The sequence below is a fragment of the Bactrocera oleae genome, chromosome 5 (assembly GCF_042242935.1).
Source record: "Bactrocera oleae isolate idBacOlea1 chromosome 5, idBacOlea1, whole genome shotgun sequence".
NCBI lineage: Eukaryota > Metazoa > Arthropoda > Insecta > Diptera > Tephritidae > Bactrocera > Bactrocera oleae.
In genome coordinates, this window is record NC_091539.1 from 44,775,568 (window position 1) to 44,798,568 (window position 23,001).

Sequence of the window (23,001 nt, forward strand, 5' to 3'; positions counted from 1 at the left end):
AACACAAAACTTGGAGTTGGTCAGGTCGCTATGCACTTGGTCTTTCCATTAGATGCGTGGACGCCTTTGCTTCTCTTGTCCACACCGGTCTCGAATCGAAGGAGCTTTTCATTGGACCATCATCTACCATTCGAACGGCATGGTCTAACCAGCGACAACCGAAATCGGCGTTCCGACAGCTTCTTGGGGAGAAATGTACGTATGCGAAATTCAGATCAATATTTTAAAAACTGAAGGGCATAATACAAGGGACGCATACATTCAGACAGTCAGACACAGCATTACGCTGATCGTTTATACCTATATGTATATACTTGTACTTCATACGGCCTCCGACGTTTCCAATTGGGTGTACAAACTTAATACATATTTCCTGTACAGGGTATAAACTCTATTAAATTATTAAGTGAGACAATAGGTTAATTGTAAAAATATTTAATTAAATTTGATTTTAAATTCATTCGAATGATACAGCTTATTTGAGAATCGCATATACATACCGATATGTACTTCCTATTGTTAAATTTCTTGTTTAAAAAACTAGAGCTCTTAAGTCTGGTAAAAAGGAGAAACATTTTATTTTTGTTTTCAGGTTTTGGCTTATTGCAAAATAATGGTTAGTCTTCACATTTTAAAAAAGTTAAAGAGTTTTTAGCAAACATCGGCGATTTTTTTAAATTTAACTGTCTAATTATTATAGGTTCACAGCAAAAAGTTAGTTTTAGCCTCACTCCAGCCACTACTTTTTCATTCTTTGGACGCCCTACTGAAAAAAAAAATAAATTTAAAGTGAAAAACAAAGGATTTTATTAATTAATTACTAATTACAACAAATGATAAAGATTTTTCTTAGTATTTAATTCAATAATATTAGGTTATTGAATTTACACTTTAAGTGCTGAACACACTTAATGTGATTCTTAATAAGACAGCCTGATTTCAGTCAAATGCAATTAAATGTCATTTTCTAATTAAATCATTAAAACCATTTATTTCTTAAATGGGTGGTGATTTAAGTACAGGTACACATTTATACAATACATAAGCGGCTACAAAAAACATTCATATTTCAAAGTCAAATTAATACATAGTAAGTGTGAGCGAATGTGCCTCATGTATGTCATAATTCCCACAAAAATTAAGGAATGGGAGTGGTCTTATAAATATACTTGTATACAATATATGTATGTATGTTAGATACATACCTACATATTAAAGTTTTATTGGGAGTGGTGTATCATATATAGAATTCTGCAAATAACCGTTCATTACGCAATTGAGCTTTAAGCAGCCCATATGGCGCTTTCAACACTTGTCGAATAACACAAGAGTATTATACATATAAATAATAGTTGCAAGTAGACAATGGAAACATATGTATACAAGTATATCTTCATTTAAATACATATAATATATCCATCATGATACCTGGTAGCCATTCACATTGAGGTTACACTTCTATTTAAATTATTGATGTGCGGTCAAGCGGTATTAGATTTATTTTTTACGTCTGGCAACTACAAAGTAAATACATCTGTACACGAAAGTTTTCGCAAGAGTTTGTCTTTTCAATTGATCCTACTGAATTTTTGAACATTTCCATTTGAACTACATTATACAGAGTTTAGTTACAACTAGCGTAAATGGAAAACCACAGACTGGGCTTCGACTTAATCGTACCTCAAGTATAATTAGAACATAATATTCACATTGAAGTTAAAATCTGTAGTAATAAGTAAAAAGGTTAACTTAATTTGCACCGATATACAAATTCTTAAATACAAAAGATTTCTTACAAGAAATTGATTTTGATCGGACAGTTTGTATGGCAGCTATACGCTATAGTGATCCGATCTGAACAAGTTCTTCAGAAATTGCACCGTTGTCTTAAGCAATAATCTGTGCCAAATTTCTTGAAGATATCTCATCAAATTAAAAGTTTTTCCATTCCGATCGTTCAATTTGTATGGCAGCTATATGCTATGGTGATTTATGGGCAGTTCCGACAAATGAGCAGCTTCTTGGGTAAGAAAGGACGAGTGGAAAATTTCAGATCGATATCTCAAAAACTGAGGGACTAGTTCGCAATACATAGTATGCAGACGGACATGGCTAAATCAACTCAGCAGAACATGCTGATCATTTGTGTATATATTTTATAGAATATTGATAAAAACTTTGTGGCACTTTTAACTTTTCTCTTAAACGAATGAGAGCAAAGGCGAATCCCGCGTGAAGATTCTAGATCACTTTATGGTATAATTTTCATATTTTTTCTTACTATTTCAAATAAAGTCTAGCATGCAAGTTACAATTTTACTTTTAAGTTACACATCCTCTGCTATATTTTATGAAGAATTCTTCAGTAGTCTTTTTGTAAACATATATCTTATTAATTCTACGTTCCGTAATCAGCAAATATCTTAAATGTCCTATTTGCCTAACTCTCCACAAAAGCCATTCAGCTTGAAAGGTGACAATTGCCATAGCAAATGAACAAGAGATTTTCGTTAAGTTGACACTTTTCTTATTTTTATTGCAATGGAACATTACTACAACAACGATGTGTTTGTTTGCTTATCTTGCTTCTTACCTACTTTTGGTACATACCTCTCTGGGTACCTATCGCCAATTTGTATTTCCAGTGAACTTACCTTTTACCTTGCCTACCAATTTACCTCCCCGAACTGCTATTTACCGCCTTGTGCCTTGTAATACCCAAAACTATCATTTCGCCATGGGTATGTCAGTTTGAAAAGTTTTTGTTTTGAAAATGATTAATGCTAAATGGATTATGTCAAATTGCGTTAATGTCATGCTGCCAATTTGTATAAATCCATTGTTGCTGTGACAAATCGAGTGAAGTACTCATATATGTAGAAAAAATGTAGAAAAAAGTATTTGCTCAAATCAATTGCACTCATATGAACATATGCTCACATTATAAATATGTATATATGTGTGCAATAACATACAAATTTGTATAAATTATGAATATTTGTACATACATATATACAAATTACAGTTGTTAATTTAAAGAAACTGACTCATATACTCATACCATGGCTCTGTTTCCCAAAATATTGAAGTATTTTCCTTTACTTCCAAAAACCTGATATTCTACAGTACCTATACCTAGCCTAATTAACATAGATTTAATAACGCAAAGCGTGGGATCAATTTAATTATGAAACCAAGTTAAAATCTAGACTTCTTTACTGTACTGCACTTAATTACTTTAAATTTAATAAATGTTTGGTCTAAATTGTTTATAATTTTGCACTTTGTAAACAAGTATGTATTATGGTAGTCAAACGAAACCACATTTCTAAACATATTCTTAAATATCATAATAGCAGGGATAATGGCTATATTCAGATAAAAAAAGAATACCTAAATCAAATACAGTGGTGAGCCTATTGACGAGAATAATAATTTGATAAACTGTTCCGAGGAATTTCGATAATTTACATCGCTTTTAAGACTCTAACGATCTGACTGAATTTCTCATTTGCTAAATTATATCGCTTATAAGGTTCAAATAATCTGACTGAACTCAAATACCAAGGGGACTTTAATAATATGATATATAATATAGGTATGTCGAATTGAAAACCACCTAATAAAGAAAAACCATAACAATGGATAAGCCGAATGACAAGAGATATCATATTAAAACCTAGTGAACTTTTCCATTTCAATGAAACTTATTAAGTTGGCAAATATTTGTTGCACAATTAATCCTTAAGATTCTCTTACCATCCACATAAATTTCACCGTATCTTTTTGTTTGATTGTTTGTTTTGAATTTTCTCTGTAACTAATTAGACGTTTTCCTTCAAATTGCAAGATTCTTTCTGATTTTTGTCAAACAATTTTACAATTGGAATCTTAAAAGCGGGAAATTATAAGCGAAAGAGGCTCGATGCAAGATTTAAGTAAAGTGTAAAGTTGATATTAAAAACGTATTTCTTCGTTTCGCATGGAATCAATATTTTATTAACAATTTGAAGTGTTGACTATAAAGTTCTTCTACTTTCTGTTGCGATTTGAATGAAATTTTTTTAATTAGGTACTTTCACCAGCTGCGAGTTTCTTCACTGTATATTTCCTCAAGTTAAACTAATTAAAACAATTAAATATGGAAAAATATATGATGGCTAACATATGATTTCCAAGACAGAATTACCCGTAATTGTGGTAAACGAGGAAAGAATAATGCAACGCTTTTTAAAAATTTACTTTTTTTCGAAAACCAGCAGAGACTAGGCGATAGAAAAATATTCCTCTGCTACTTAATAATACTTGTAATTGATATTTTCAAAACGAAAGGCATTTACATACACATACCTGCATATAAGCAAAGAAGCGGGGAAAACGGCTTGCGGTTTATGGAAAAAAATAAAAAAGCGTTCACTGGCACCTTTCACGAAGCTAGTTAAAACAATGACATGCAAAGGACATCAATTATTCAATGGTGCAACTGGCGAACTGCATAACTGCCGTCTACCTTACCCACAAGGCTACAAGTGGGAAAAAAACTAAAAAAATGCAGAAAGAATATTAAATAGGTAGACTTTTTTATTGTTGCAGAAGTTATTATTTTTATTATTCACTGTTTTATTTTTATATGAACAATCTGACTTATTGACGACGGCTGTCAGTGGGAATTCAATGTGCCGATTTGTGGTTGCACCAGCTGAGAATATACTTTGTGGTCGACATATGGCTTGTTAGACCGCTTATGTATGCCGATATGTAATTTTAAAAAATACTACATTATTTACAATGTTGCTGCACAAAAAAATTAAATAAATCACATTGCGTGTTGCATAACTATGAAAGTTTAGTATTTTTTCACACTTGGCTAACAAAGTTGCTGATTTCTGGTTGTCAATGGTTTAATGTTACAACTAAGCTTGCGTAAAAGGGACCATAAGATTACGCAGATATTTAAGAATTGTTAGCGTTTAAATTATGTAACCTGTTACTGTACTGCACTACTTTATATTAAAACGGGGATAAAATATTGTTTGTTTCGACAATTAACCAAACGCATTATCAATAATTCTTAATTGACTGCTTTAAAAATTTATTTGATACTTTCACAAGGGCGCTGGGGAAAGTCTATTATTTGTTTACCATTTGGATTGATTTAAATGATGTTCAGGTTCATTCCTTGTCAAAAATTCCTCGGTCCAAAATGATTTTTTTGGTTAAATTTTGCCAGTACTAAAAAAGTGGCATGTGGTAATGCCCATGGTGGGACGTTGAATTGTATTGATTGTTATATGTTAATCGCATGGATTATGCCATATAGTTTTCTGTCGCAGTATATTAATAAGTTCACTTATTTAAAATCTATCCACCCGCACTAACAGGTCTTTTCATTTGCCTTGAATCTAATACACAGTATATATTTCGGATAATTATTGAGTATCAGATAAGTGAAAGGGGGGAATATATAATAACTACGCTTAAATATCAGCTATATATTATTTCGAGCTTTCTTTTTGGCAGCTGTTATTTGATTTATATTCAGATATTCAAGTCAGAACACACTTACACCGAAATGTAATAATGATGGTTGAATAAAAACCAAATTGTCGCTTTTGGATAATCCATATGCCATTGTTGAGACGCCGTTACATCCTCAAAATGTCACTGTTTGGTATGCTCTATGGGCAGAGGAAATAATTGGTCCATATTTTTTCAAAAATGAAGCCGGCCATAATGTTACAGTCAATAGGAAACGCTATGGAGCCATGATTAATGACTGTTTCGTGCCTGAATTGAGGATATTGAAGTGGACGATATTTGGTTCTATACATGCCACACAGCCAATGAAACAATCAATTTATTGAAGCAAACTTTTGGTGAGCGCGTTATCTCGCAAATGTGGGCCTGCGTCGTGGCCTCTAAGATCTTGCGATTTACCACTTTTGGATTATTTTTTGTAGGGTGATGTGAAGTCGCTTGTCTACGTAGATGGGCCCGAGACGAATTATGCTTTGGAATAGAACATTCAGAGCGATAGTGCTAATATACGAATTAATTCGAGCCAGACATAGTAATTTTAAGTTATATGCGTTTTATTTCTTTTTGAAAACCAAATGTCTAAAAAAACACCCTTTTTATAAATAATCAGCGTGACGAGATTATTTCCTCAGTTTCTGACCACCAACAACAAGCTGTTCATTTGTTTGAACCGCCGATATCGGAAGACTAAAGCATATAGCTGCCATACAAACTCACCGATCACGAAATTTGGCATACATTATTATTCAAGGAATCACTACAATATCCGAAGAAATTGTTTAGATCGGACTACTATAGCATTACGCTGTTATACAAACTGACCAAACAAACTCAAGTCCAGGCATGGAAAACTTTTTTATTTGACAAGCAAAAAATTAAAAAACTCGAATGTATTAATAAATAAGATAGTGAGCACCTTAAAACTATTTTTAGCTCTACTCCGTCTGAACTCTTGTTTCGATTATTTTTGTTGGAATATGTATCTTTAGGCATACTGTCACATACTTAGATTACCACACTATTCTAAATGTACTATTGTAGTTTACTTGAAGAATTTTTAGAATGACTTATACAAAAATAGTATTAAGATGATTTAATTTGACTTTTATATATTTATGTATTTTTCTTAACATATAAAATTTAGAATACTTTATATATATACTATTTTATAGCGAAAACAGTGTTTTACTTCTATGAGATTATTTTGCACCTTTTGAACTACACTACTGTTGTATGACTGGCATAATTCTGGCCAAAATTTGACAATTGACTCGTAAAGCTATAATTGTAGAACATAAAAATTATAGTTGTTCATTAGTAAACCAGACAGTCGACTAACTAGTTAAGCTTGTAGTCCACACTAGTTGCAAAGTAGTTCAAAACAACTTGAATACAAGGAATGTGCAGATTCATATATACTATATATGCAAATATGGTATATATCTGCACGTACACGTGGCTGTGCAACTACCATTGACGATTTTCGTATGCCTGGTAATCTGTGCACATGCTGCTACTTCTAATAAATTACACCCTCCAGCTGCACTAATTTATGGGTGCGAAATTTCCACACACTTCCACACAGCAGTAACGCACTGTCGTTATTATTTCTCAAGCAATTGTTGTTGCTTTTCACACATCTAGTGTCAGAAATTCAGTTGTTGTGCACTGCTGTCATTATTATAACTTCGACTACTGAATACGCTTGTGCCATATTAGAACTGCCCTGCCAATTTGCTGGAATGACAGAGCACGCCAACAACACCAAAAGCAAGCACCCAAAAATTTGCTGGCAGTCACCCTCAACCATGTAGAAAATTTAAAATCAAAATAAACGCCCACAATTTGGCAGGAAATTCTAAGCTTGTCACTAGGCATTGTGCCTGTAGTGTGTGTATACGTACATGAATGTGTGAATAAATCAGAATTCTCATCAAGCTTACTCGTACGTGTATGTATGTATGTCTCTACGTACCCAACGAGTAACTGGTCGATCTTGGCAAGCGAAAGTCCATAACAACGCTGAACATTTTAAGTATTCGATACATTTTCTCATTCTCTTCGACTTGCATTCACACACATGTATGCACACCAACTACACTGTGTGTGTATAATAAGCCTGCTTTCTCAATTATGTGAGTCAACTGACATTTGAGCTATTGGTTTCATTTTCCCAACAATAAAATCGTTTCAGGACTGCAGAAGCTTCAACATTTTACGTTGCAGTGTCGTTGATGAGATGAAAGTTATTTGTCAAAGTGCATTCAATTGGAATAATTTTGATACGTGCGCACACAATTTTAATTTGGATGCACAAATGCTCGAGTCAACATCAGAAACAGCGCGTGAATTCTAATAATATTGATATATTGTACGAAGAATATCAATATATGTTAGGACACCGATTTTTGTTTCAGATAAAATACTATACTTGTACGAGTTCGAAGAGTTCCCCATATACAAGTATACAAGTATACTAGTTTTGATAACTTAACGGAGCACGCCAGATGCATTAAATTTTACAATTCGATATCTTAATGAAATGCAAAGGAAGTGTTATAAATATCTTGGATAATTTATTGGGTAAATAAGGAAATCAAGCAAAGGGATGAAATTTAATATATTGGGATGTATTAGAAAGATACGCTCTCTTAATTTCATTAATACAACTCACATTTTAAAACAGAAGTTTCAAAATTTTAATATTTAGTTATAAGAGGCTAGAGCAAGTACTGACCCCATTTTATCGATTTTCACACAAGTTTTCATTATTATCAAAAAAATATTCACTCCGAATTTCACTAATTAATCTCACTTTCGGTAAAAAGTCGGCCACAGGCACTGGCGTTCAAATATTTGGTATATGGGTGGTTGAATAGTTCTGGGCTAATTATGACGATTTTAAGACTTGAGATGGCATATCTTAAAGGCATCGTTTGTGCAAAGTTTTATCCCTTATCATTGATGCTTTACTTATATACTGTCAAGTGAAAGAATCAGATGGAAAGGATTGTTATATAGGAAGGAAGTGTTGTCTCCCTAAACGGACTTGTTGTACTATCTTAATGTGAAGCTTAATTATGGTTTTTTATAGGTTTTCGATTAACTTTGTAAAAAGTTAAGGTTTTGTTAAGTTGACACTTGCAGACGTTTCTAACTTATTTTATTAGATAACTTTTAATCGAAATTAAAAGGTAAAAGGATTTGGGTTAATTACAAGACTCTTACTGACTAATGGTATACTTAGCAGTAGCTAATCAACTATTCTTGTAAAAGCTATATAAATTCCGTGTAGCACAAATCATACGTTTTTGTTCGTAATTTTTTTATTCATATAAATTTGTTTGTAAAAACGAATTTAGATGTACATATATAAAGTTATATTTAATATTTAATAATATTTAAAGATGAGAATTAATTAAGCCAGCAAAATTTAACGAATGATTCACAATCATGAGATCGAGTTCCTCGATATATTTTGCTACCTTGGAAGAATTACATATAACTACTGACGGAGGAGTAGAAACTGATATCAAGAACTGAGTTTTACCTCCAATCGGTGTGAGCAAGCTCGCAAATTTCCAAAGGCACAAAGCTCAGAACATTCTCCGCACGTGTTAAGTCGACGCTGTTGTATATAGCGAGGCATAAGTAGCTGGTAGTAGCTACAAAATATATACGCTCAAAGTTATAAACAACTATGCGCTATTTAAATTAAAAAAAGAGGAATCCAGACTGAAGAAGACTCCAACCAACATTACAAGGATGTCGTTTGGCTGGAGTCCTCAAGGAAGCAGAAGTCCCGACCGACCCAAAATAACTGGAAAACATCGTAATTGTATTGTTAAATAAAGGTTTTGGGGGCATGACAATTATTGCTTATATTTTTTAAAACTATAAGCTTCCTCGCTAATGTTTTCATTAAAAAGGTCTATCATATATATATATTTCTCGAAATAATATCTATCAAATATATAATGTAGAAATGTATATAGTATACATATATTTGAAAAAGCTATTACAAACATTTTTCATTATCAGATAATGCATTTCTAATCCAAATAATCTAAAACACAGGACATCCTGGCAATCTTCTATAGTGCATATATGTGCATATACATATAGCGGCTAACATTCTAAAAGTACGAAAGGACATTGCTCTAAAAAGACACAGGTGCAACTAATTTATAAATATATATATATATATATATATATATACATGTATATAAAGAAAACTACTTTTTTCAAATGCAATATATATATATATGAGTTAGAGATATAATAAGATTCCAGCATGGATACCAAAAATTGCATACGATATATACGTACCTTTGCTCATATATACAACAAAAATGAAACTAAAAACTTTTATTAGCCTCCATGCAAAGGAAATTTTAAAACATTTAAAAATTGCGATTATTGACGATAACATATTCTGCCTAACAACTCAAATACATTATTATTGTCGGCAAATGCAATACAAATTCTCACACTTCCTGTCGCAATCGACAATAAAGGCAAGGACTCACATTTCTTCAATGAATGGAGAGAAAAAAGGAATTGCAAAATGACTACTTTTTGTTCTATTGGCTGAAACTATTTTTTCGCGCACCAAAACGTGGGAGAATCGTCATAAACAATGTGTGCGCTGGGCGACTAAACATACCTACATGCAACGTATTCGTACAATGTACTCGTAGGGATACAGGATACGCAATTGGATTTTTTGGGTGCTTGACACAAACAAGTGCAGACGCAGCACTTTGAGTCATTCGATACGGCCACGCAAGCAAAAAAAAAAGGGATAATAACGAGGCTAATAGACGGTATCAAATTTAACTCGTGCACCAACGGCAGCAGCTCATCAATGTAGCAACAATAATAAGCCAGCAACAGAATGTCTGTGGCACCAACAGCAGATAGTCATCTTGATTCAAAAAGTTTCAGCGTCCTCCAAGCGGAGCAGCGCACATCAAAACTTATAAAAACGAATCCGATATAAAATGTTGAAAATTGAAGAAGCACAATAAGTAAGGTGAGGTAATTGTCTACTTGACGCTGACATTGAGTGTCCTTTTACTATGTAAAGCAATGCCAAGCAGAATGGTGCATATGTGTTTTTTATTTTTCTTTCGCTCACTGGCAATTTAGGTTAAAGAACCTGCGATTTTCATACCTCAGTGGTATCTTTTTCATATTTGGCCGCTGTTGTTGGTCCTCTTCAGCTGTTTATTCTTCATCTTTTCATTCATATTCAAGTACTTAACTCTTCCACTTGGTATGCTCTTAATACAAAAATGTTGTTATGGTTGGTCTATGTTTGCGCATAAATTACTTGTATTCATTCTATAAATTCAGCTGACGCTTCACCAGATGCAGGAAATGTGCTAGAAGGATTACAAGGATTAAATATGAGCGAGTTGCAGATGCAATGAAGCATTTACTGCAGACAAGTGACAGGTTGTATAGCAAATATATTTATAAGTACAAATATCAGATCTCTTCTGATTTGAGAATATGTAAAGAATACGCTTGTCAGTCAAACCTGCAAACGTCAAACGTATTCTTAGAGTATCATAAACTTGAAATATTTTTGACAAGCTTCTATAGGTAAAAACTATTCTACCATATTTATAGGAAAAGAAGTAAATTATTTTCCATATGTGTATATACGTATGTAAATATATATAGGCGTTTTCTTAAATTACATGCATTCATAAAATTTTATTCATTTTGCCGGTAGACTATAGCAATAATAATATATATTGAATTAATGAAAACATAAAGATTGAAAATCGCAAGGTCGTCGATAGCTTTTGCTACCTTAGAATAACTACGCGCCTACCAATAGGAATGACGTGACTTTGACAGCTCGTGGCGGCCATGTTTGTTTACGATTTTGTGTCAAATTTCGTCAGTGTGTTCTGTAAGGTTTGCCATTTCATCATGCCCCGTTTCACTTTGGTACAACACTTGGAAATTGAACAAAATTATTACGCAAAGTCACGTTCTCGAAAAAAAAACTTTCTTTGAAAAATAAATTTCTCATACTTCTGGAAACGCAATTACTTCTCTAAAAATTTTCTATTTGGTGCGGATTGTGGTATGGTGGCATCATCGGGACTTATTTCTTTCGAAATGAGGTAGAAAAAGCCGTTACCATCAATTGCGAGCGTAATAACACGAATTTAACCGACTTTCTTTTCCGGAATTTGATGAAATCAACGCGCAAGATCTCTATTTTCAACAAGACGGTGCGCCGCCTCATGTTTCACATCTAAACGTGGACACATTGCATGCAAAGTTTGGCCACTCGTTAGTTTCGAGAAATAGCCCACATAAATGGCCGTCAAGATCATACGATTTAACTCCTCTAGATTATACTCTGAGGATATCTTAAATCAAAAGATTACACCAATCAACCAGAAGACAATATTTAGCACACTAGCTATAGCCGAAATGGTGAAACAGGTGGAGAACTGCAAACGAAGCCGTGGTGGCCATTTGGCCAACATTTTGTTCAAATCATATATGGTACAAAATTATCTGCATATTAAAAAAAAAAAAAACAGAACCCATTTTGATGAAATTTCACTGTCTTATTTCATTTTCACATCACTTCGTTCTTTTTGGTATACCCTTTACATAAAATAACTGACGTAGGAGTAAAAACGGATACCAAAAGTAGCGTTTGGACTTTAATCAGTGTGAGCAAGCTCGCAAGTCTCCAAAAGCACAAATGTTCGAAAATTAAATGGAGAACGTCGATACTGTATGTTTCACTTTGTGATAAACTGCACAGATGGAGGAAATAAAGTTTGGAAGTCTCAATCAATAATATGCGCACTCTCAAAAATTTCCAAAAATCATCTATTTTACAACGTATACGGGCAGAGTGCAAAATGCGAAAGAGCTGTTTCATCAAGACAACGCACAGTGTCAGAAGTTAATGAACACAAGAAAAAAGCTTCTTGGTGAGACGTGCACAAATGTTCAGACCGATCTTTAGCCTGTCTGGTGTAATAGGGTTTTAGAATTAGCAACTCAGCGTCCTATTTTATGGGAGTTTGTTTACAACTCCATTTTTAGTTCAGTTAATAAATTTGAAATAAGTTTGAATAACATGATTTTAAGGAGTTTTTCTCAATTTGCTTGATACTTTTTTATGAAGAAATAAAAATGAAATTGAACATACAAGCAGTACTAAGCATATTTCTTTAAAAAGAGCTATTTGGTAATTTCGAGTATTCGGCCGTTAAACTTCCACTGACATGCATATGTATATACAAAGACATACGTACGAAATTCTCCATTTTTATAGTTTTAAGTGAATATGTTGCGTGCCTTTGCTTTGCGTATTAAAAAATTAAGTATTTATTAATGTCTACATGTACTCGTAAGTGCATAGGAATATGTTCATTTGTATATGGGTGAATAACTGTGCGTGCATTTACCACTATTGAAACATTCAACTATTTATGCCTTTAAATTAAATTCCCATTATATACAATTCATTTCAGTTAATACGGCATATATAATATATGGTATGTATATATTAGGCTTATAATTTGTATTTAACCAACCGCGACTATATTGAATGCAACGCAATGAAAACCACATTTTCAACTGCTTCGACAATGCAATTATAATCTAACCCTTTATTTACTTTTTACATTTGTTATAAACTCATATGTGTATGAGTGAATATGTATTGGGTTTCATTATAGTGAAATTATAACTTACAATATTAGCATGAAAATAATATGTCGCAGTTGTAAACGACCTCATTAAAGAGATGCGTGGAATACGAAATTTCGAACTTGAATAGAATATGTATTTCCATAAATGTATATCTCAACATATTTAACTAAATGAAGTCATTATATAAATTACTGTAAAATTTGGGAGTAGCCTCGAGATATATGCGTTATTTTCGAAGAAAGTAAAAAACTATATAAATATACTAATAGCAAATATATATCAAACGAATATCCTTAATCATGCGTCGAATTTATCGAAAAATAGAGTGCTGAAATTATTGCCAAATTGAAGATAAAAACATGAAAAAACGTTAACTTTGGCTGCACAGAAGGTATTATCCCTTCACAGATGTATTTTTTTATAGCATAAAAGAGTATAAACAGATTTTTATCTTGATTTTGATCGATTAGTTTGGATCGCACCATATATGTTATAGTGGTTTATTAGATTAAAATCATCCTTAAATTAGATATATCTGACATAAACTTAACCGAAGAGGCTAAACTTAATATATTGAGTTAATGTACAAGACCCCAACCAGAGGATGGTTAGGGGATATGAGGTATAGACCAAGGTCTAGACCAACTCCATTCATATTCAGTGCTAAATTATTAAAATAATTTTATAATTTTTAATAAACCTTTTCCATTTCATTTCGTTGAAATATCACACATTTCGATCAACCTAATGGGTTTAAAAACAGCTGGAAAGCGAAAATCACTTTCAGGGTATATAAGTTCCCGGCTTGATGCATTAACCGTTGACATCGTTCAGGTATACTCGAAAACATATTTTCAAGCAATTATATAAATATAACATAATTTACACACTGACCCACATATTCGGCATAAATAACAAAAATCATCATATGTAGTATAAGTTAATAAGTATATCCAGTATTATACGTTCATATAATCTTGCTAACATATATTTATATATTGACTGATATATAAGGTATAAAGCCCATCGGATGTTTAAAATTATTTCATATGGTATATACTGCTTTTATTAGGTATTACGAAATATTATCTAAAATATATGACATCTGAGTTATATTAAATTGCTTAACATGATATATATGGTGACCAATGTATATGGTGTAATGTCGGATTTTCAAAAATCCTTATATTAGTTATATGTGAGCAATGAGAAGTATTTACCCGATTTTAACCATTTTAGTCACAAATATACACTGTTATTGTGAAAGAAATTTTTCTTTAATTTATTGAAAGACTCGGTTTAGCCATGCCCGTCTGTATATACGCGAACTAGTCCCCCAGTTTTTGAGATATCGATGAAATTTTGCACATGTTCTCTTCTCTCCAAGAAGGTCCTCATTTATACCTGCCTAACAAACTAAACGATCGGAATCAAGTGCTTGTATGGTCAACTTTTTGTTTGAGGAGATATCTTCAAGAAATTTGGCATGGGTTGTTGTCTATACTACGATAGCATGTAGCTGTCATATAAATTGAACAAACGGAATCATCAAATTTGATATGGATCTGGCCGATTAAAAGCAAATTCTTGTAAGAAATCTGTGGGTGTGTAAAGGGTATTATAGCTTCGGAGCGGTTTTTTTTTTTGCTTAATATAAGGTTTTGTCAACAAACTGAACTGAGCCTTCTCTACTTGCTTAGTCCTAAATCTATAAAAATTGGAGCTCGAAAGTAAATAATGTACGTGTTCATTGATACTCGACTGTCCACTATTCAATATATTCCTATATTATTTCAGAAATTAAGAAGCATATGATATCTTAAATCTATTGGATATATGTACTAATACAACTCTTAATTAAATCGAAATCCGAAACGACGTCATTTAAAATCTAACAACGTAAATGAAGAGCTTAAGCGTTGACCCACGCAAAGTGTCAAATGCTTTCGCGACACCCGTGGAGTGGACCAAAGGACATAGAAAGCATGGACGAGCACTGGTATTATATACATAAGTATGTATACGTTTCGCTTATTTAAGTTTGTGACTGTGTGTCCGAATCCGTGTATCTACAAAAGGATGCCGCGTGTATTTATATGAGTAACAGACTCCCGCTGTTCAGTGCGTTCTTGCATTGCTAAGGGCGAAAAATGTTCATTTATGCATATGTATTCATATTTCAAAGAAGTAATGGGTCTACGAAAGCAATAAGAAACGCAATCGAAATGACAACAAAACAAGTTGTAAATTAAAATAATAGCTGTAGAAAGTGTCAAATCCGCAGCAGTAGCAGAACTTCTTTTATTTTATGGCAGTAACGAGCGCTGTGCGTTTTTTATAACATATTCATATGTGTATGGTATTAATATGCATACATATCCATACATACATGCATATATGCTTATTGAATATTCTAAGCACAAAAATCAATGAACTGTAAAGAGCGAAAGAACATTTCCTATATGAACGGTTGTTACTCGTGTCATCAGGATATGGTAAGGACATGCTAGTGATTAATGAATGTATCTTCAATTAATTTTCATATTTTTTACATGAAAATTATTTACATATTTCGACTATCCATTTTCATTTTTAGAAAAGACGGCGGATTATACCCAAAAAATTGGTATCAAACTTCAATTACCAGTCGACGACAGTCGGAAGTTGAGCGTGAACAGTGGCGCCACAAATTAAATAATTAACAAACCGCTACGACAAGCTAACTAATGAAGCTATCGTTGAAAGAAACGAGCGCTGACAATAGAGGATATACTTACATGCATGCATACGGGTATGTAGTAGATTGTGGAGAATAGCGCATATGGTGGCGGCGCGGCGACAAAAGTGTCAACAACAGTGTTTCGCTGAACAGAAGGATGTCCTGAAAATGATTAAGCACTTGGGAGCTGTGAATAACCTAAGCATCGCTAAGTGGTTAAATATGCGCGGGCGCAAGACATTTCATTCAAAACAGGCACAGATGTAAGTATGTATGTATATGTAAGCATATGGACATATTGCAGTATCTCAATCTCGGCATTTGGCTTCTCAGCTATGCGGCGCTTCGACTGGTCGCACTTCAACACTTTTGTGGAATTTTTTAATGGGGTTTACTGGTATTTTCATGTTCACACATTGCTTTCATTAAGGAAATGTGTAAAATTTCATGTACATACATATGTACAAATACATGTGATATGTGTGTTTATATACGCATTTGTGCGCCACTTTGGCTATGGATTAAATTTGTACTACTCATATGGATCTTTTTATGGTTCCTTCTGATTTTATTTATCATTTGTTGTTGGCTTTGTTGTTTTTAGAGTTTGTGTGACGTGATAATTTATGTTTATCACGCGTTAAACGCACCATTATCGTCATAATAATCGTAATTAAAAACAACTAATTTATTATCGTGATTTATGCATATATTTATACACATATTCTCCGAGAGATGTCTTCATTGCTGGCGTAATAATTCATTGCCACAGATGCGAGTTGATATCAAAATTTCTGAGATGCTTATTTAATAAAAATAAAAATGGAATATGAACAAATCCACAAAAAAAACGAAAAAACATAAAAGTGAAAACGTAGAAAAAAGACATACCTATCCTCGAACGGAACCGAGTGTAAACTATCTTGCAGATCGTAAGAATATATAGAGTGTGAAATATGTTCAAAACCCAAAGACTTACCGTCAAGTTAAAGGCAACTTATACAATATATGGAAATCAAATAGTAATGTAGAGCAAACGCAACAAACTAAAGATATTTTGCATCAATAATATCACATTTTTTTTATCAAATATAAAATCATTTGTAGAGTGTCAAATATTGAATGACACATCCATTATGATATAGAGTGTGTGAACCCTTTTTATACCCTGAACAGCGTATATTGATTGCCTCGAAGTTTGTAATACCCCGAAGGAAATTTCGCGAACTCCGTAAGTATTGTATGTATATAAATGATCAGCGTAACGAGCTAAGTGGATTTAACTATGACCATCTGTCTATCCGTCTGTTTTTGAGATATCGAGCTGAAATTTTGCACACGTTCTTTGTTCCCCAATAAACTGTTCATTTGTCGGAACCGCCGATAAAAGATCACTATAGGTAGGATATAACTGCCAAACAAAACTGATAGATGAAAGTCACGACTTCGTATGAAAAACTTTTTCATTTGTTAAAAGGTATCTTCTCGAAATTCAGTATAAATTATTATCCAAGGTAACGCTACAAACTCCGAACTGTTGTTCACATCAGACAACTATAGCATATAGTTGCCATACAAACTGGCCAATCAAAATCAAGATAAAGATCTCTTTATACCATTTTATGCTGCAACAGCCGCACCTGTGAAGGGCATTATAGCTTCAGTGCAACTGAAATTAACCTGTTTTTTGGTTTTTCTTACAAGATGTTGCAAGAAATGGAAAAAACCAATACATCAAGTATATAAGATAAAAACCAACCGAAAGCGAAAATCTTTTTATTACGGATGTGGCGGCTAGACCAAGGTCCATACGAAATCCATTAATCTATTTAATATCATGAAAAGCTGTCCACTTAAGTTCAGTAAGATATCTAAAATTTTGACCAATACTTTCAGTATAAAGCCAGCCATTGGCACTGAGATACTGAAATGCGATATCAGTGGGTCTTGAATAGTATGGTCTGATTACAACCATTTTGAAGTACCACAATTTGAACTCACGATTTGAATTGAACATTTTTATTCCGATATTATCATTGTAACATTGTAAAATGACTGAATCTGATGAAATTAAGTTTATTATATATGTAAGTGATTTATATGGAAAATGGGCGTGCTTTCAATCCGATTTGATCCATTTTCAAACATTAATTAAAGACGATGTTGCACAAAAGTTATCAAACTTTAAGTAGTTTTTAACGTAACAAATTTATGGGGAGCAGGTGAAGCTAATTCTATTTCACTGTATCAAAAAATACTAAAAGGAAATGTTTTCACTAGGTTTAATTTATATAGCTTTCTTATTGGGGAAGATTCTTACATTAGCCTTGTCGAAATTTTTTTTACCTCAGATGCTCCTTCAGCTCTAATTTCAGTTTTAAAGAATGATTTGTATTTTACAGTTTATAAATTTGACATAATTCGGATATCTCAATTTTTGCTTAAGCTGTCGCTTCAACGGGCGAATGGACAGACAGACGAACGGACAGACATCGGAAATTCATTTCGTTTCATCATTTTTTCTTGAGTTTTTAAGTCCTTTCTTTTTTTTTGAATGATTCATAAATATCCAAATTATGTCAATACCAAAAGACCTATAGATTATTGTTATCACTCTATGAGTATGTATGACAGAATAATTTACCATTAGATGACAATTTCAATCAATCAGGTTAATGCTAACCGTTTCGCATTACATTTCATTAGACCTTTTTGGTCTGGCACGCAATGTGAGTGGTTATTGCAGAAAAGCGAAATCGGGATCTAGGATAGCGAATTGTTTAAAGATATCACATATTCACATCACTCAACTGACTCAAGACACAGAGCATTTTATATTTTTACGATGGTATTTCATATTTGTTACGTCCGAATTGGTTATCTGGACAAAAAAATGTTTAAACGAGTTAATTCAATTTTACAACGATCAAAAATTTATATTTCATAATTTAATAAGATATCGTATGTTTATACCCATTTTATCTATTTAGTAGCAATCCCATTTCGTTTTATTGAAACATCTTCTTTACTAACAGTTAGACTAATTAGACTCAATAAACTCATCTCAGAAATTGACCAATATAGACAGCATAAAGTCATCTGGACCAAAACTAAATAAGCTTATTGCACTGGTATATTCTATTTAGCTAATGTTATTAAAAAAGTTGTTTTTAGCTAATTATTTCCGTATACAATTAACTTAATTTCTAAAATTTCCACTTAAAAAACTAAGCTTCCTATTTCAACTTTATTAAACCACCGAGCACCAAATAAATGCTTATATATTCGTATTACTCAGTATAAATTGTGTACCATCTAATTCATTCAAATATATTCAATTTTCAATCTGTTCACCGTTTCAAATACAAATCGCCGATAAATGCACAACAAATCCGCGTTAATAAAATTTAAATCACTTCACTTCCCAAACAAGAACAAATATGTATTACAGGGATTATGTAAAAGCAGTAGCATCATACCCTCATCTACTCATTCACTTTATAACTGTTAAGCCACTGGTGTCTCAATAGAGTTTAAAAACATTAAATAAACTGCCGCAATCACCATGAACAATGCTCCCCCGCAACTAAGGCAAATAACGTTAACGTTTCGACTCATTTTCCATGCACCCTCAAGTCCTACACAACCTGCATGACGACAACACGTCCTCGTTGCTGCTACACCAAGATATAAAAGCATCTGTTGTATGCTGGGGAGAGGAAGTTTTTTTAAAGCTATTAGAGATTGTTTAATGCGACTTGAACCAAAACATATTTTATGGATATGACCCCATCCATGCCACTCGAATGTTTCTTTGTACCGTTGTATGTTATAGGCATAGCATTTTCAAGTGCAATTTCGCCGTTATCCTGTTTAACTTGTTGTTGTCTAGCCATAACTGTTTTCATTACTGTTTTCCTTGTTACCGACTGGTCTATTTTGTTTTTGTTGTAAGCGAATTTCATTTACCACCCACATTGCCAAATATTTAGACATGATTTTGCAGCCCCTGACTGTTGTTGCGGCCGACGTTGTGACGCAAGGGGAATAACGAATTTATTTATTTCGGTATTTTTATTGAGTAATAGTGGGTGGCAACTGGGTGGTGAAATTGACTTTCGCAGGTTGGGATTTTTTCTAACTCTCCCTCGTCTCCACATTCCCACTCAAATGTTTGCACATTTAAATGTCGTTAATGGCGGGCAAAAATGCCTTTTTGGGCAGGGCCAACATTTAAGCGGCATTTATTGCTTTCGTGGAGGGCTGGCTGCGAGAAGTGTAAAGCATCATTGAGCAGTTATTGAAATTAATTGGAAATTATTCTCATATTCAGCGGTCTAATGAGTTCGAATCAATTAGAATTAATTGCTTTTATAGAGAAGTTCAATATTTTAAATAGCCATTTTAGAGGTTTTAACTCTTATTTCAATTTAATATAAAATAGTTTCTTGAGTGGTAATGGCAACATCCTGTGAAAGAAATGATAGTGGTAGTAGTGTTCATACTAAAAGCAATTTTAACTATTAAAACACTTTTATCTACAAATATGAGTAAAATAAACAAGCCAAAAGTTAAAGTTAACGAAAATTTTTAAGAATGAACATTGAAATAAATTTTTGTCAAAATGATTTTATTTAAAACATTTATCGGTTCTTATAATTGTTATATGTCTAGTATGTACCAAAAAAAATTATTTAAAATTTTCTAGGATATGTAAAAGAGAAACTAATTCGCGTATATACAGACGGACATGACCAAAACATCGCAGCTAAGCACTCTCGTTATTTATATATACTGTATAGGGTCTTCGAAATTTCCTTCTGGGAGTTACAAACTTTATGGCAATCTTAATATAACCTATATCATATGTTAGTAAGGACGAAAGCTTAGTAGGCTTATGAATATAAAATTCGCTCATTTTGACTATGTGGAGAAATCTAGGTTGCTTTTTATATTTCGGGATTTGGCAACCCTACTGTTTCAATCTGGCCAGTCACAACTTGATCGTAAAGTTTGATATTTTTGATGTTATGCATACTCAGAACATTTTGACACACAAGCGTTTTGTTTACAGTAACTTCAAATATTCATCTTCGACGGGAATTAACTTATTAACATTGCATTAATGAACTTAATTCAATTTTTGGCGAGGAAGCTCTAACGAGGACCAGTGTTTATCGATGGTATGGTGAATTCAATCGCGGTCGTAGATCACTTCAAGACGAATTTCATGAAGGTCGTCCAAAATCGGTTATCGTTTCGACAACTATATTGCAAGTGTTGACCTACCTTGTGATTGAGACAACTATAGGCATTAGTGGGACGTTGGATCCCTCACAATTTGTCAATCGCTCAAAAAATCGACTCGTGTCGATTGGTCGAGAGAAATGTTAAAAAAATACAATAGCGATGCTTCGAAACACGTCTATGACATCGTGACAGGTGATGAATAGCGGACGCTTATGAGCCCGAAAGTCAACAGTAGTCGACTGTTTGGGTGTTTCTAGGTGAGCCGAATCCAACAACAGTTGTTCGCGTACGAAGTACTTCCAAGCCTGTTGTCGTTGCCTGCTTTTAGGAAAAACAGGGCATGTCGCAACCATACCACAAGAATAATGTAGAACGGTAAGTTCTGAGTGGTACACAACCATTTGTTTGTCATTTGTCTTTCAAGAAATTACGAAAACCAACCGCCGAAGATGGATTACTTTTTACTACGACAAAGCAAGCTCTCACACATCGACTGAAGCAATTACAATTTTGAGCACTCAAAGCATCGATTTGATGAGTCATCCACCGTATAGTCCTAACTTGGTACCGAATGACTTCTTTTTATTCCCGTACGTAAAAAAATAAACTAAGAGGCCAACGTTTTTCAACACCTGAAAAGGCGGGTGATGCGTTCAGAACGCATGTTTTGGAGATACCTCAATCAGTGCTTTGACAATAGGTTCAAATGCATGCAAAAGTGTAAAAATTTCAATGGAAAATATTTTGAAAAATAATAATGCGATTTTCGATGATTAATACTTTTTTTTGTTTTCTTATCTCGAAATGTAAAAGGTAACCCTCGTATTAATACCAAATTAATTTTTCATTCGATTCGTGATAGCTGATAGGACGACTATTCATATGAGATAAGAAACACCTTCTATGAAGAACGTCGGTTTTTGGGGACTCCACATCTTTTTCATATCTATAACCACCTAATTAAGTTACATTGCGAACTTAATATTTCAATTAATTATTATAAATAATACTGTTATGCATGCATACGAATGTGTAGGAATAAATATACATATGCATATAATTTTATCATACGGTACCTTTTTCTAGTTTCTGCCCATCGTTACGTCTGATTGTTTTGTTATACAGGGTCACAGTTGGACAGTGGCATACAAAATTTTTGAAAGTAGACTTGGCCTTCGTAATATTTCAATATATAATATATCTCAAAAAACTGTTGAATCTTTGTTACAAAAAATTGTTGAGATCATTGCATCTTTTCCCAGCCTACTTTGCTAGGCAGGAAATATATACAACATATTCTGTCAAACCTTTCACTGCTATTAAGTAAACTTATTAGATTTAACATACAGTAGGTTGGGTTCAATCATAAAAGATATCAATTCAGAACTTCCTTAGATTATACATATCTTCAATACACTTTTGTAGAACAAGTATATTTAAGTCGTATTCCTATACAATAAGTAATTTATTTATTATTATATATTAACAAGTCTCATAATAATTTTCACGACACAGTACATGAATCTCTGATTATGCTAGACAAAATATCTTTATATTAGCGCCCTACTAATCTATGAAATGTTCTAAATCTGTGACGGTATAAATTTTCCCGTAATATGTAGATGTAATACATCTAGTATATTAATTTTCTTGATATCCAATTTTAGTTAATATATGTGACATACTCGACCTGTATGTAAAAAATGTAAAGCCAGCTACAAATTGAAAGTCCATTAGTGCAAAAGATAAGAAAAGGTAAATGAAAATATTGAAAAAATTCATGATTCCCAACT

At 33.0% G+C, this 23,001-nt stretch overlaps 1 long non-coding RNA gene across 1 annotated transcript; it reads right to left on the minus strand.

The window, feature by feature from the left end:
* Positions 1–554: 554 nt before the first annotated feature.
* LOC118681442 (uncharacterized) lies at positions 555–2,783 on the minus strand. The gene is made up of 2 exons (XR_004977173.2): positions 2,655–2,783; positions 555–766 (listed from the first exon to the last, which is right to left on the minus strand). It is a non-coding gene; the product is annotated as an uncharacterized lncRNA (long non-coding RNA).
* Between the last annotated feature and the right edge of the window lie 20,218 nt (positions 2,784–23,001).